Source organism: Mobula birostris, chromosome 6 (genome assembly GCF_030028105.1).
Source record: "Mobula birostris isolate sMobBir1 chromosome 6, sMobBir1.hap1, whole genome shotgun sequence".
Lineage (NCBI taxonomy): Eukaryota > Metazoa > Chordata > Chondrichthyes > Myliobatiformes > Myliobatidae > Mobula > Mobula birostris.
Window position 1 is genome coordinate 64,970,762 of NC_092375.1, and position 13,111 is coordinate 64,983,872.

Consider the following 13,111-nt stretch of genomic DNA (forward strand, 5'->3'; position numbering starts at 1 on the left):
GGACCGAAACCCCTCGGACCTCGACTTCTCAGGCCTTTCGCAGGTTGGAGACCCATCCGCCTCTGATTCTGACCCTGACTGGAACCACGGCCTCCGGACATGGGCACCAGCGCCCGGGTGGCCACGGGCTCACTCGCCTCCGACTCCAACCTCAGTTCTGGGGCCCTGGAGGATACAGTCTCCGCCACACCAAGTTTAGGATCCAGCTCCTAAGGAGGTCCCAAAACTCTCCAAACCGGAACCGCTCTTACTGCCGCTGGGTCCCACCGCCTATCCTATTCCCCCACTACCCTCTTTCCTCCCATCGACTCCCAAACATCCCTCTACCCCTCATCGTCCATGCATTCCTCTGATTCCTCATCCTCCCCTAATCCTGCTCTCCCTGAACATCTCAACCCCCCTCTCCCTCCTGAGACCTCCCACTCTTCACCCTCCTCCGACCCCAGCCCCAACCCTTACCATGTCTTCACCATCCCCTCTGACCTTCCCCTCCCTAAGGCAGAACGTTCTGTCCTTAGCAAGGGCCTCACTTTTGTCCCCCTCCGTCCACACCTCAGTGAGTTCTGTGCCCGCCATGATGCTGAACTCTTCTTCGGTCGCCTACATCTCTGAGCCTACTTCTTTGGCAAGGATTCCCCTCCCACTACTGATGACCCTTTCTCCTGTCTTCAACCCTCCTCCTCCTCCTGGACACCCCACCCGGGCCTTCTACCTTCACTCGATCTTTTAATCTCCAACTGTTGCCGAGACATCAACCGTCTCAACTTCACCACTCCTCTCTCCTGTTCCAACCTCACTCCCTCTGAACGCACTGCCATCCACTCTCTCTGCACCAATTCCAACCTCACCATCAAACGCGCAAAGGTGGTGCCGTAGTAGTCTGGCGGATGGACCTCTACCTCACTGAGGCCAAACGGCAGCTCTCTGACACCTCCTCTTACTTACCCCTGGAACAGGACCACACCAGAAAACATCAATCCATTGTCTCCCGCACAATCACCACCCTTATCAACTCCGGAGACCTTCCATCTTCAGCCACTAAACTCATTATTCCCACACCCTGTACCGCTCGGTTTTACCTCCTCCCAAAGATACACAAGCCTGACTGTCCCATAGACCCATAGTTTCTGCCTGCTCCTGTCCCACCGAACTTGTATCTGCCTACCTGGACTCCATTTTGTCACCGATAGTTCAGTCCCTCCCCACCTACATCCGCGATACATCCCATGCCCTCCACCCCTTCAATAACTTCCAGTTCCCCGGTCCCAACCGCTTCATTTTTACTATGGATGTCCAATCCTTATACACCTCCATTCCCCATCAAGAAGGCCTCAAAGCTCTCCGCTACATCCTAGATAATAGACCTCACCAGTTCCCCACCACCACTACCCTCGTCCGGTTGGCAGAACTGGTTCTCACACTTAATAACTTCTCTTTTGGCTCTTTCCACTTTCTTCAGACTAAGGGTGTAGCTGTGGGAACTTGCATGGGACCCAGCTACGCCTGCCTCTTCGTTGGTTATATGGAACAGTCTGTGCTCCAAACCTATTCTGGTACTGCTCCCCAACTTTTCCTTCGATACATTGACCACTACATTGGTGCTGCTTCCTGCACCCATGCTGTGCTCGTCAATTTCATCGACTTTACTTCTAACTTCCACCCAGCCCTCGAATTCACTTGGTCTATCTCAAACACTTCTCTCCCCTTTCTCGATCTCTCGGTCTCTATCTCTGGAGACAGACTGTCCACTGACATCTTCTACAAGCCCACTGACTCTCATAACTACCTCGACTATACCTCTTCCCACCCCGCCACAGGCAAAAATGTCATTCTCTATTCCCAGTTCCTCTGTCTCCGCCACATCTGCTCCAAGGATGAGGTTTTCTGTTCCAGGACATCTCAAATGTCCTCTTTCTTTAAGGATCGTGGTTTCCCTTCTACGGTGATCAATGATGCCCTCACCCGCATCTCCTCCATTTCCCGCACTTCAGCCCTCACCCCATCCTCCCGCAATCACAACAGGGACAGAGTTCCCCTTGTCCTCACCTACCACCCCACCAGCCTCCGGATCCAGCACATTATCCTTCACAACTTCTGCCACCTTCAACAGGACCCCACCACTAAACACATCTTTCCCTCTCCACCCTTCTCTGCTTTCCGCAGGGATGGGTCCCTCCGTGACTCACTTATCCGCATGTCCATCCCCACAGATCTCCCACCCGGCATTTATCCCTATAAGCGTAAGTGCTACACCTGTCCCTACACTTCCTCTCTTGCCACCATTCAGGGCCCCAAACAGTCCTTCTAGGTGAGGCAACACTTTACTTGCAAATCTGTTGAGGTCATCTATTGCATCCGGTGCTCCCGGTGCAGCCTCCTCTACATCAGTGAAACCCGACGCAGATTGGGGGACCGCTTCGTCGAGCACCTCCGCTCCGTCCACCAAAGTGTGTAGGGGGAGTGATGGAATTTCAGAACAAATTATGCAAAAGGAAATATCTGGTATCTTAGAAAGTTTTTGGGTGAGTAAATCCTGGGGGTTGATGTATCACAGGCTGAGATGGAAGGCAAGGAAAGAGACTGTAGAAATCTGTGATCACAGAAATGGTGCTAGATCACTGCAGCACGAGCAGATGTGCCACATTATAACAGCAGGAATAAAGGCGCTCATTACAGGCGAGTGCAAATTACTGGACAGAACATTGGTGGAAAGGTAATCTCCTAAGTGGATGATTATGCACTTGGAGAAATAAGAATTGATCAAAGTTAGTCTTATTTGATATCTGATGAATTAGATTGAATTTTCTCAGGTGGCTGATTGTGTTAATGAACCTAGTCCCCATTGACCTTGTCTGCATGGTTGTAAGTAAAGCCTTTGACAAGATGCTATGTGGGAGACTGGGTTGGAAGTCAAGAGGCCAAGAGATCCATAGTGATCATAGTGGCTTGTCCAAAGGTGGTAGAGAGGAGTGCATGAGAGTTGATTTTGTGATTGGATGCCCATTAGTAGAGATATGGTTCCTAAGGGTGTCATAACCAGGGATGGTAGTGGGAATAAGCTCCCACTACCTGTAAAGTGCTCCTAATGATGTGCGTTTCTGACAGCCTCTGACAACCAAGTCCAGCTCTTGGCTGTCACGTGTGGCTTAGCTACTAGACCCGGCGGAACTGTTTCCACTGACAAGAGAAGGGGCAAAGGTGGACCACTGGTGCTTCAAAACCAGTTGCTTCGGACAGGTTGGGCTCGTCAGCTTGGACGGCAGCCCGCCTAGGAGAAGCAAAACTCTGATTTTAAACCTCCGCGGCCTCGCTGTGGAAGGCTTTGGGAGTAAACCCCGAGGAAGAAATCTGAAGCCAGGGTCCCTAAGGCAGTCTGATGTTGTTACAACTTCACTCTGGCAACCTCTGCGACGACACTGGTGCCAGGCTGTATCGGCCCTTGTCCTTCCCTTGGACTACATCAGTGACGTGGAGAGGGGGAACCCGCTGCATGGGCAACAGCCAGTTCTTCAAATCCTCCCACCCAGGCTTGCGCCCTGGAGAGGATACAGTCCATCAGAGGTGCAAACCCATGATCCCCTGGGATTGACAGCTGCCTACAGTAGAGATATGCCACAGTGACTGGTGCTGAGATCTTTTCTGTGTGGACATGGAAGGAGGAGGCAATACTAACCTGGAGGTGCTGCTGTAAGTGAGGAGGATTGTCTTTACTTACACTCACTAGTTGTTTTCATTGGCAGAGGAATAGCAGATGGAAGATCTGCTAAATGCAAATTGGAGATGGTGTATTTTGGAAAGACTAATAACAGTCAGATATGCACAATGAACTGAAATATTAGTATTGAAAAGGAGGGCAGCAGCACAAGTAGACAAGGAGGTTAACGAGGTACATAGGATAGTTGCCTTCATCACAGATGCAGCATGACAATATGGAGCAAGGTGAAGATGATAAATATATATTTTTCTGGTTGGAAAATTATTGCAAGGATGTAATTGCATTGGAGAGGATGCAGAGGAGATGTCCTGAGATGGAGAGTTTTATTTTGTGATGAGTAACTGGTTAGGCTGCTTGGAATGAGCAGGAATCTAACTGACTGAACAACATTAAATGGGCAGAGATATGAATGCCTAGAGAGACCATTTTCCTCTTAGTGGAGTGTTGATATTTTCTTAATATAAAGGACAAGAGGTTTGAAAGGAATTTGAGGAAGACCATAAGGCGCAGGAGTAGATTTAGGACATTTGGCTCGTTGAGCCTGGGTTGATTTATTACCTCTCTCAACCCCATTCGCCTGCCTTCTTCGGTAACATTTGATGCCCTGACTAATCAAGAACCCATCAACCTCTGCATGAAATATACCCAACGACTTGGTCTCTACAGTCGTCTCCAGCAAAGAATTCCACAGATTTACCACCATCTCCTCCTCATCTCTGTTCTAAAAGATTGTCCCTCTATTCTGAGGCTGTACCCCCTGGTTCTAGATTCCCCCAGCATAGGAAAATCCCCTCCAATTCCACCCTATCTAGGCTTTTAAATATTCAATAGATTTCATTGATATCCCCCATCATTCTTCTAATCTCTAGTGAGTACAGGCCCAGAGACATCAAATACTCCGTACATGTTAATCATTTCATTCCCAGAACCATTTTGTCAACCTCTTCAAGACCCTCTCTAATGCCAGCACATCTTTTCTTAGATAAGGATCCAAAAACTACTGGTAATACTCCAAATACAGTCTGACCAAAGCCTCAGCATTACATGCTTGCTTTTGTATTCTAGTCCTCTCGAAATTAATACTAGCATTGCGTCTGCCTTCCTTACTGCCAACTCAACTTTTAAATTAAGCTTTCGGGAATCCTGCGCAATGACCCCAAAGTCTCTTTGCATCTCTGATTTCTGAATTTTCTCCCTATTTAGAAACTAGTCTGTGCCGTTACTTCTTCTACCAAAATGCATGACCATACATTTCCCGACACTGTATTCCATCTGCCACTTCTTTGTTCATTCTCCTAATCTAAGTTCTTCTGCAGACTTCCTGCTTCCTCAACAATACCTGCCCCTTCACCTGTCTTAATATCATCCACACACGTGGCCACAAATCTATCAATTTCATCATCCAAATTATTGACACATAACGTCAAAAGAATTGGTCTCAACCTCAACCTCAGCAGAAAACTATTAGTCTATGGCAGCCAACCAGAAAAGGCCAACTTTCTTCTCGCTCTTCACCTTCTGCGAGTCAGCCAATCTTCTATCCATAATCACATTTTTCCTGTAATACCATCTTGTTTAGCAGATTCATGAATGGCATCTTGTCAAAGGCCTTCTGGAAATCCAAGTGAACAACATCCACTGATTCTCCTTTGTCTATCTTGCCTGTTATTGCCTCAAAGGATTGAAAAAGGTTTGCCAGGCAAGATTTCCCCTTAAGGAAGCTATGCTGACTGTGGCCTATTTTAATTAAGTGCCTCCAAGTACCACAAAACCTCATCCTTAATAATGGTCTTCAACATCTTCCTAACCACTGCAGTCAGGCTAACTGGCCTAAAATTTCCTTGCTTTTGCCTCTTTCTTTCCTTAAAGAACAGAGTGAAATTTTCAAGATTCCAGTCCCTTGGAACCATTTCAGGATCTGGTGATTCTTGAAAGATCAACACTAATGCCTCCACAATCTCTTCTGCTACCTTTTTAAGAAACCTGGGATGTCATCCATCTGGTCCAGGTGACTTAACTATCTTCAGACCTTTCAGCTTCTCAAGCACCTTCTCCTCAGTAATAGCAAATTCACTCACTTCTACACCTTGACATTCTCAAATTTCTGGCATACTGCTGGTGCCTTCCACAGTGAAAACTGATGCAAAATACTTTTTAAGTTTGTCCAAATATCTTTGTTCTCTATTACAACCTCTCCAGCATCATTTTCCAGTGGTCCATTATCCACTCTCACTTTTACTTCTTTAGTTTTTATGCTATTTTTTAAAATTTTCCTTGTCTGCAACTGCTTCCTCATCCTCCCTTTAGGATACAATTTCTTTGGGATGTATCTATCTTGCACCTTCTGAATTGCTTCAAGAAACTCCAGCCATTGCTGTTCTGCTGTCATCCCTCCTCGTGTTCCCTTCCAATCAACTTTGGCCAGCTCCACTTTCATGACTCTGAAATTCCCTTTACTCCACTGTATATAGAAAGTAGGACCATATAGCACAGGTACAGTTCCTTCAGCTCACCAATTAAATTAGTAATCAAATGGCCAACCTAACTACTCTCTTCTGCCTACACAATGTCCTTTCATTTTCCTCACATTTGTGTCCCTATCCAAATGTCTTTCAAGTCTAATGTATCTGCCTCTAACACCACTCCAAGCAGCATATTCCAAGCACCCATCACTCTGTTTTTTTAAAAAAAAAATGCCCTTCACTTCTCCTTTGAAGTTACCCCCTCTGACTTTAAATACACACCCTCTGGTGTTAGACATTTCAACTGCAGGGAAAATGTACTTTCTGTCTCCTCTATCATTTTACATTTCTTTTCTATCTCCAGTTGAAATTTGAGCAGTTTGTACATCCTGGCTAGAGATTGGAGGCCCACACACAACTCCCTCAGGGTCTTTTTACCCTTGCAGTTTCTTCCCTCTACCCAGAAGGATTCTACATCCTGTGTCACCTCCTTCTAAGGATTGATTTAATTTTTTACCAACAGAGCCACCCCATCCCCTTGGCCTACTGGCCTGTCCTTTTTATGCAGTGTGTATCCTTGGATGTTAAGCTCCCAACCATGATCTTCTTTCAGATATGACTCAGTGACGCATACATGATTGTACTTGCTAACATCTTGCGTTACAAGATCATCTACCTTATTCTGTATCACTGCATGCACTCAAATGTAACACCTTCAGTCCTGTATTCATCACCCTCTTCAATTTTGCCCACATGTTAAACTTCTCATTCCACTGACTACAACTTTACCCTGTCATCTGCCTATCCTTTCTCTGTCTCACTACACACTGTATCAACTTTTATACCAACTTCCCCATCCTTATTCTCAGCCTGATCACCCCAATTCCCATACCCCTAGCAAATTAGTATAAACTTTCTCAACAGCTCTATCAAACCTGCCTGCAAGGATATTAGTCCCCCTTGAGTTCAGGTGTAACCCATCCTCTTGTACAGGTCATACCTTCCCCAGAACAGATCCTAATGATCCAGAAATCAGAACTCCCGCCCCTGTACCAGTCCAGCAGCCAAGCATACGTCTGCGAAGAAGTTAAGGAAGAAGATGTTATAATGCACAGGGTGTCTGGAATTGTGAATGCATTGTTGAATTCAGGGTGCACACATTATAAAAATATTTGGTGGAGCGTTAGATATGCACAATGTAGAAGGTATAGGTGTTGGGAATTTTGAGTAATAAGATATATTCAGTGGGCTGAAGTGCCTGTTTCCACGCTGAGTTATGTCATTAATGATCGTTTGCATGGCTTCTCATACTAAATTTGGTGGAACAGTCTGCATTCAGTTTATTTGATATTTAAATTTGGAGTGATCATGAACAGTGAGTTTGCAATATGTTCAAATATAAGCCGTTTTGTTTCAAAGTGAATTTTAGAAGTATCATTCAATTCATTTCATTTGACATTTGCAATAGAGCAAAACATTGAAATCAGAATTTAAAAGAAAAACTGCTCAAGCTTTGAAGGTCAGGTAGTATCACTGCAAGGAGAAATGATCAACATGGTGTTTCCTTTCTATGCTGTTCCTCATCTTTATTGTGGAATGTAGTCCTCTACAACTTGTCCTGTTGATCTCTGAAAAGCTGTACTCTCTGCAGCATTTTACTGTTTGGATTCTTTGCAATGAAGTGGTCTGCAATCTTCCTCATGTTAGCCTGATTGTAGTATCAGAGGACCCACAAATGAATCTCCCTTGTGTGCAGGCTGCTGGTTTTCAGATGTTGCCTCAAAAATACCTGGCCATCAGAAGTGTGACTGCAACCCTTTTGGATTGAACAAAAATGCAAAACAAATTTTGGAACAGCTCTTATCAGAATCTAAACACAAAATAATCTGCAGATACTGGGATCCAAGCAACACTCACAACACACTGGAGGAACTCAGCAGGTCGGGCAGCATCCGTGGAAATGATCAGTCGATGTTTCAGGCCAGAACCCTTCGTCAGGACTGTAGGGGGAAGGGGCAGAGGCCCTATAAAGAAGGTGGGGGGAGAGTGGGAAGGAGAAGGCTGGTAGGTTCCAGGTGAAAAACCAGTAAGGGGAAAGATAAAGGGGTGGGGGAGGGGAGGCAGGGAGGTGATAGGCAGGAAAGGTGAAGAAGGAATAGGGGAAAACACAATGGGTAGTAGAAGGAGGCAGAACCATGAGGGAGGCGATAGGCAGCTGGGGGAGGGGGCAGAGTGACATAGGGTTAGGGGAAGGGAGGGGGAGGGAATTACCGGAAGTTGGAGAATTCTATGTTCATACCAAGGGGCTGGAGACTACCTAGACGGTATATGATGTGTTGCTCCTCCAACCTGAGTTTAGCCTCATCATGGCAGTAGAGGAGGCCATGTATGGACATATCTGAATGGGAGTGGGAAGCAGAGTTGAAGTGGGTGGCTACTGGGAGATCCTGTCTGTTTTGGCGGATGGAGCGGGGGTGCTCGATGAAGCGGTCCCCCAATCTGCGTCGGGTTTCACCGATGTAGATGAGGCCGCACCGGGAGCACCAGATGCAATAGATGACCCCAACAGACTCACAAGTGAAGTGTTGCCTCACCTGGAAGGACTGTTTGGGGCCCTGAATGGTGGCAAGAGAGGAGATGTAGGGACAGGTGTAGCACTTGCGCTTACAGGGATAAGTGCCAGGTGGGAGATCCGTGGGGAGAGACATGTGGATAAGGGAGTCGCGGAGGGACCGATCCCTGCAGAAAGCGGAGAGGGGTGGAGAGGGAAAGGTGTGCTGAGTGGTGGGTCCTGTTGAAGGTAGCGGAAGTTGCGGAGGATAATGTGCTGGATCCGGAGGCTGGTGGGGTGGTAGGTGGGGACAAGGGGAACTATTTTAGGAAGGTGGAAAATGGTTTGTAGATTTGGGTTACATCAAGGATCTTTAATAAATGGGTGCTGAGTTGACAGGAAAGGAAAGAATTAAGGGTGATAGTCAATGCATCAATTTACACTTTAAGAATGACTTTTGACAATTGTTCAAAAGGTATCAATATTATAAATATTTCTGAACAGGACAGACCCTTGTAAAGAGTTACAATAAATAAAGTACCAGGCAGTTAAGTGTGTGTGACAGAGGATGAAAAGTTGTTGGTGAAATGGATTAGTCAGACAGTTAATGGATTAAATGCAAAACTATATACTCTAGTAATAGTTATAAGGAATGAAACAAGAAATGTGAAAACCTTGATAGAAGAAAGGGAAACATGGTCAGGTTCAAAATATATTATTTGCTTTTCTTTTGGAAATGATTTTGGGAATTTCTGGAAGTGTTCCAGATTAAAAACAGTGAAGTCACAGCCCCAAACAGCAATCAATAATTAGTGTATAGTAGAAGTGGTGGGTGCAGTTTCAATTTTAACATTTAAGAGAAATTTGGATATACATGAATGGGAGGGGTATGGAGAGCTATGGGCTGGGTGCAGGTCAAAACGACTCAGTAGAATAATAGTTTTGCATGGACTAGATAGGCTGAAGGGATAGTTTCTTTGTTGTCATGTTCTTTGACTTTTATATATAATAAGATGAATTGTTTAGTATTTGAAAAGATGCTGAGGATGAAATAAAATGTTGGTTCAGAGAGAACACAGTTTGTAAAGAAACTTCTGATAAAATGCAGTTTTGACACTCGAACATCGGGCTGCAATCGTTGGTATTCAAAGCTTTAATCGTGTCAGATCAACTGTTTTTATCTGGTTGGTGAACGGTTGCTTGCACAGGTTGTCAAAACATGGACGTCACACAGAAGTTGTATTGGAGCATGTGAGAAGAAAATGGAAAGGAGCTGAATAAGAACAGTGTTGATGCAGCTTCTTTGAGACCCTTGGGGTGAAGTGGATTAAATGCCTTTCTTTTGTGATGTTCTGTCTCAGCAAATCTTTCCAAGATTCTCTGGATAATTCTTACTGCAGCCTGACTGAGAGATATGCATTTTGGAGTACCAGGTGTCCCCTGCTTTTTGAACGTTCGCTTTACGAAACCTCACTGTTACGAAAGACCTACATTAGTACCCTGTTTTCGCTTTCGGAAGGTGTTTTCACTGTTACAAAAAAAAATTCAGCGTGCAGTAAAAGACAGCGTGCCCCGAGCAGCTGCTCTCCCCCGGATTGGGAACTGCTTTGCTTTAACACGTGCCTGTGAGCAGCCGTTTGCAAGATGAGTTCTATGGTATCGGAAAAGCCTGAAAGAGCTTGTAAGGGTGTTACACTTAACGGTAAAACTAGACATAAATAAGCATTTTGATCGTGGTGAACGAAGTAAGGACAATGTGAATTTGGCTTGTGGAAGCTGACGAACGTGTTGTTGAAGAGGTTTTGGCATCCCATGACCAAGAACTGACAGATGAAGAGCTGATGCAATTGGAAGAAAAATGGATAACAATCAAAACCGAATGAGTAATGATAAAGTACGACTTTAATTTTGAAAGGGTACGTCGGTTTAGGGGATATTTGCAGGATGGTTTGAGTCCTTATTAAAGAACTGTGTGATAGAAAGATGCGCAAGGCTCAGCAGTCAAGCAAGCCTTCCACATCAGCCACAGCAGACGACGAACCTCGACCTTCGACATCGAGGCGGGCAGTCATAGGAGAAGATGAGCTGCTTGCTCTAATGGAAACAGGCAACGAGATGACACCCCAGTGTCCCACCACCCCAACCCCCACACCACGGACAGATACCGATTCGCGGAGAATGCAAAGGTAGCCGGGAGGCACACAGCACATCTTTAAGAAAAAAGACGAAATAAACATGCTAATTAATTAGGTGCCGCCGACACGTAATTGTCGGCCCAGTTCAGAGACGACGCAATCGGAAATCAGTACTGATCTGGGCTGACAATTACGGGCGGCACCTAATTAATTAGCATGTTTGTTTCGGCTTTTTCTTAAAGATGTGCTGTGTACCTCCCAGCTACCGCTGGGCCCCTGTGTTCTTCGCGGCAATGTATCGCTCAGCAGCCTGGAGGGTGGGGGGCCACTGCACCACCCAAACTCCGACAAGTCTAACACACCATCATCAGTGTGCTCAGCGCTGAACCAATTCTGGTAAGTGATACGACACTGTATGTACATTATTTCTACTTTATATCGGCTGTGTATTTTTACGTGTTATTTGGTATGATTTGGCAGCTTCATAGCTTAAAGGTTACTGGAGAGAGTGTTCTTGCCAACAGCGCTTGCGTGAGATTTTCTGCCGACGGCACCTGCGTGAGATTTTCGCTTCAGCGAACAGTTCAGTAATGATTGTGGAAAGGTATTTCTACTTTATATAGGCTGTGTGTTTATCATATCATTCCTGCTTTTACTATATGTTACTGTTATTTTACGTTTTATGTGTTATTTGGCATGATTTGGTAGGTTATTTTTGGGTCTGCAAACGCTCACAAAATTTTCCCATATAAATAAATGGTAATTGCTTCTTCGCTTTACGACATTTCGGCTTACGAACCGTTTCATAGGAACGCTCTACCTTCGGATGGCGGGGGAAACCATATATTATTTGGGAAACTTAGCAAAAAGTTTAACACATATTTTCAAGATTGTGTGATATATAACCATGGTGTTTTAGAAACACAAAGTAACCATGTCAGACTAACTCCAGAGCCAAGTACAGATCTGTTTTGCTGAAACTTGTATTGCATCATGGATACTCAATTAACTGAAGTACACCTCAAGGCTGAATGCTTAGGCTAGTGCTCTACTCTCTTTGTACATCACTGAGTGGTTACGGCTCAAACACCATCTATAAATTTGCCAATGCCACTACTGCTATTGGCAGAATCTCAGACAACAAGGTGGTGTACAGGAGTGACATCAGTTGGTTGAGTGGTATCGACCAATAACCTTGCACTCAACATCAGCAAGTCCCAGGAATTGATTCTGGACCTCAGAAAGAAGTCAGGGGAACGTGAACCGTCCTCATTGTGGTGTCAGCGGTGGAAAGGGTGAGCAGCTTCCTGGGCATTTCTAAGGATCTATCCTGTGCTCAACATATTGATGGAATCATGAAGAAGGCATGGCAGCAGCTCCTCTTCATTGGGGGATTGATGAGATTTTGTGTCACCAAAGGCTCTAATAAATTCCTACAGCTGTATTATGGAGAGCATTCTGAATGGATGTAATGCAATTTTCAGTTTGTTCGCCTCCACCGCATCTGTTCCCAGGATGTTGCTTTCCGTTCCAGGTCACCAAAGATGTCCTCCTCCTTCTTTAGAGATGCCTCCCTCTACTGTTGATGCTGCTGTCACCCCATCTCCACTGTTTCCCATACATTCACACTCACCCCATCTTCCCACCACGAGTCCCTCTTGTCCTTAGCTACTACCCCAACACTACCTCCCTCACCTCTACTCAGAGCCCCTAACAGTCCTTCCAGGTGCAGCAACACTCCAGCTGCTGGGGTTGTCTATTGTGTCCAGTGTTCTGATGCAGCCTCTTCAATTTATGATGGGTCTCACTAATGTAGGAGGACTGCTTTGATATCCATACCATCCGCACAAGCGGGACTTCCCACTGGCCAAACATTTTAATTGTGATTCCCATTCCCATTCCAATATATTGATCCAGGGCCTCCTCTTTTGCCAAGATGAGACTACCTTCTGGAGGAGCAACACCTTATGTTCCATCTGGGCACCCTCCAACCTGATGGCATGAATATTTATTTCTCCTTCTGGTAAACAAATTACCACCCCCCCCATTTCCTCTTAGACATTTTACTTCTCACCTGCCTATTACTTCCCCCTAAGTCCCCTTCTCCTTTCCTTTCTCCTAACAGATTCATTCTTCTCCAGCCCTTGACCTTTCCCACCCACCTGACTTCACCTATCACTTTCCAGCTAGCCTCTTTTCCCTTCCCCCCACTTTTTTATTCTGGCATCTGCCCCCTTCTGTCTTAGGA

The 13,111-nt window shown here is 45.5% G+C and overlaps 1 protein-coding gene across 3 annotated transcripts in view; it reads left to right on the plus strand.

Annotated features, from left to right (window-relative positions):
* The window catches only part of LOC140199809 (uncharacterized), a 48,136-nt gene that overhangs the window by 10,959 nt on the left and 24,066 nt on the right, over positions 1–13,111 (plus strand). The gene's annotated exons all lie outside the window — the stretch shown is intronic.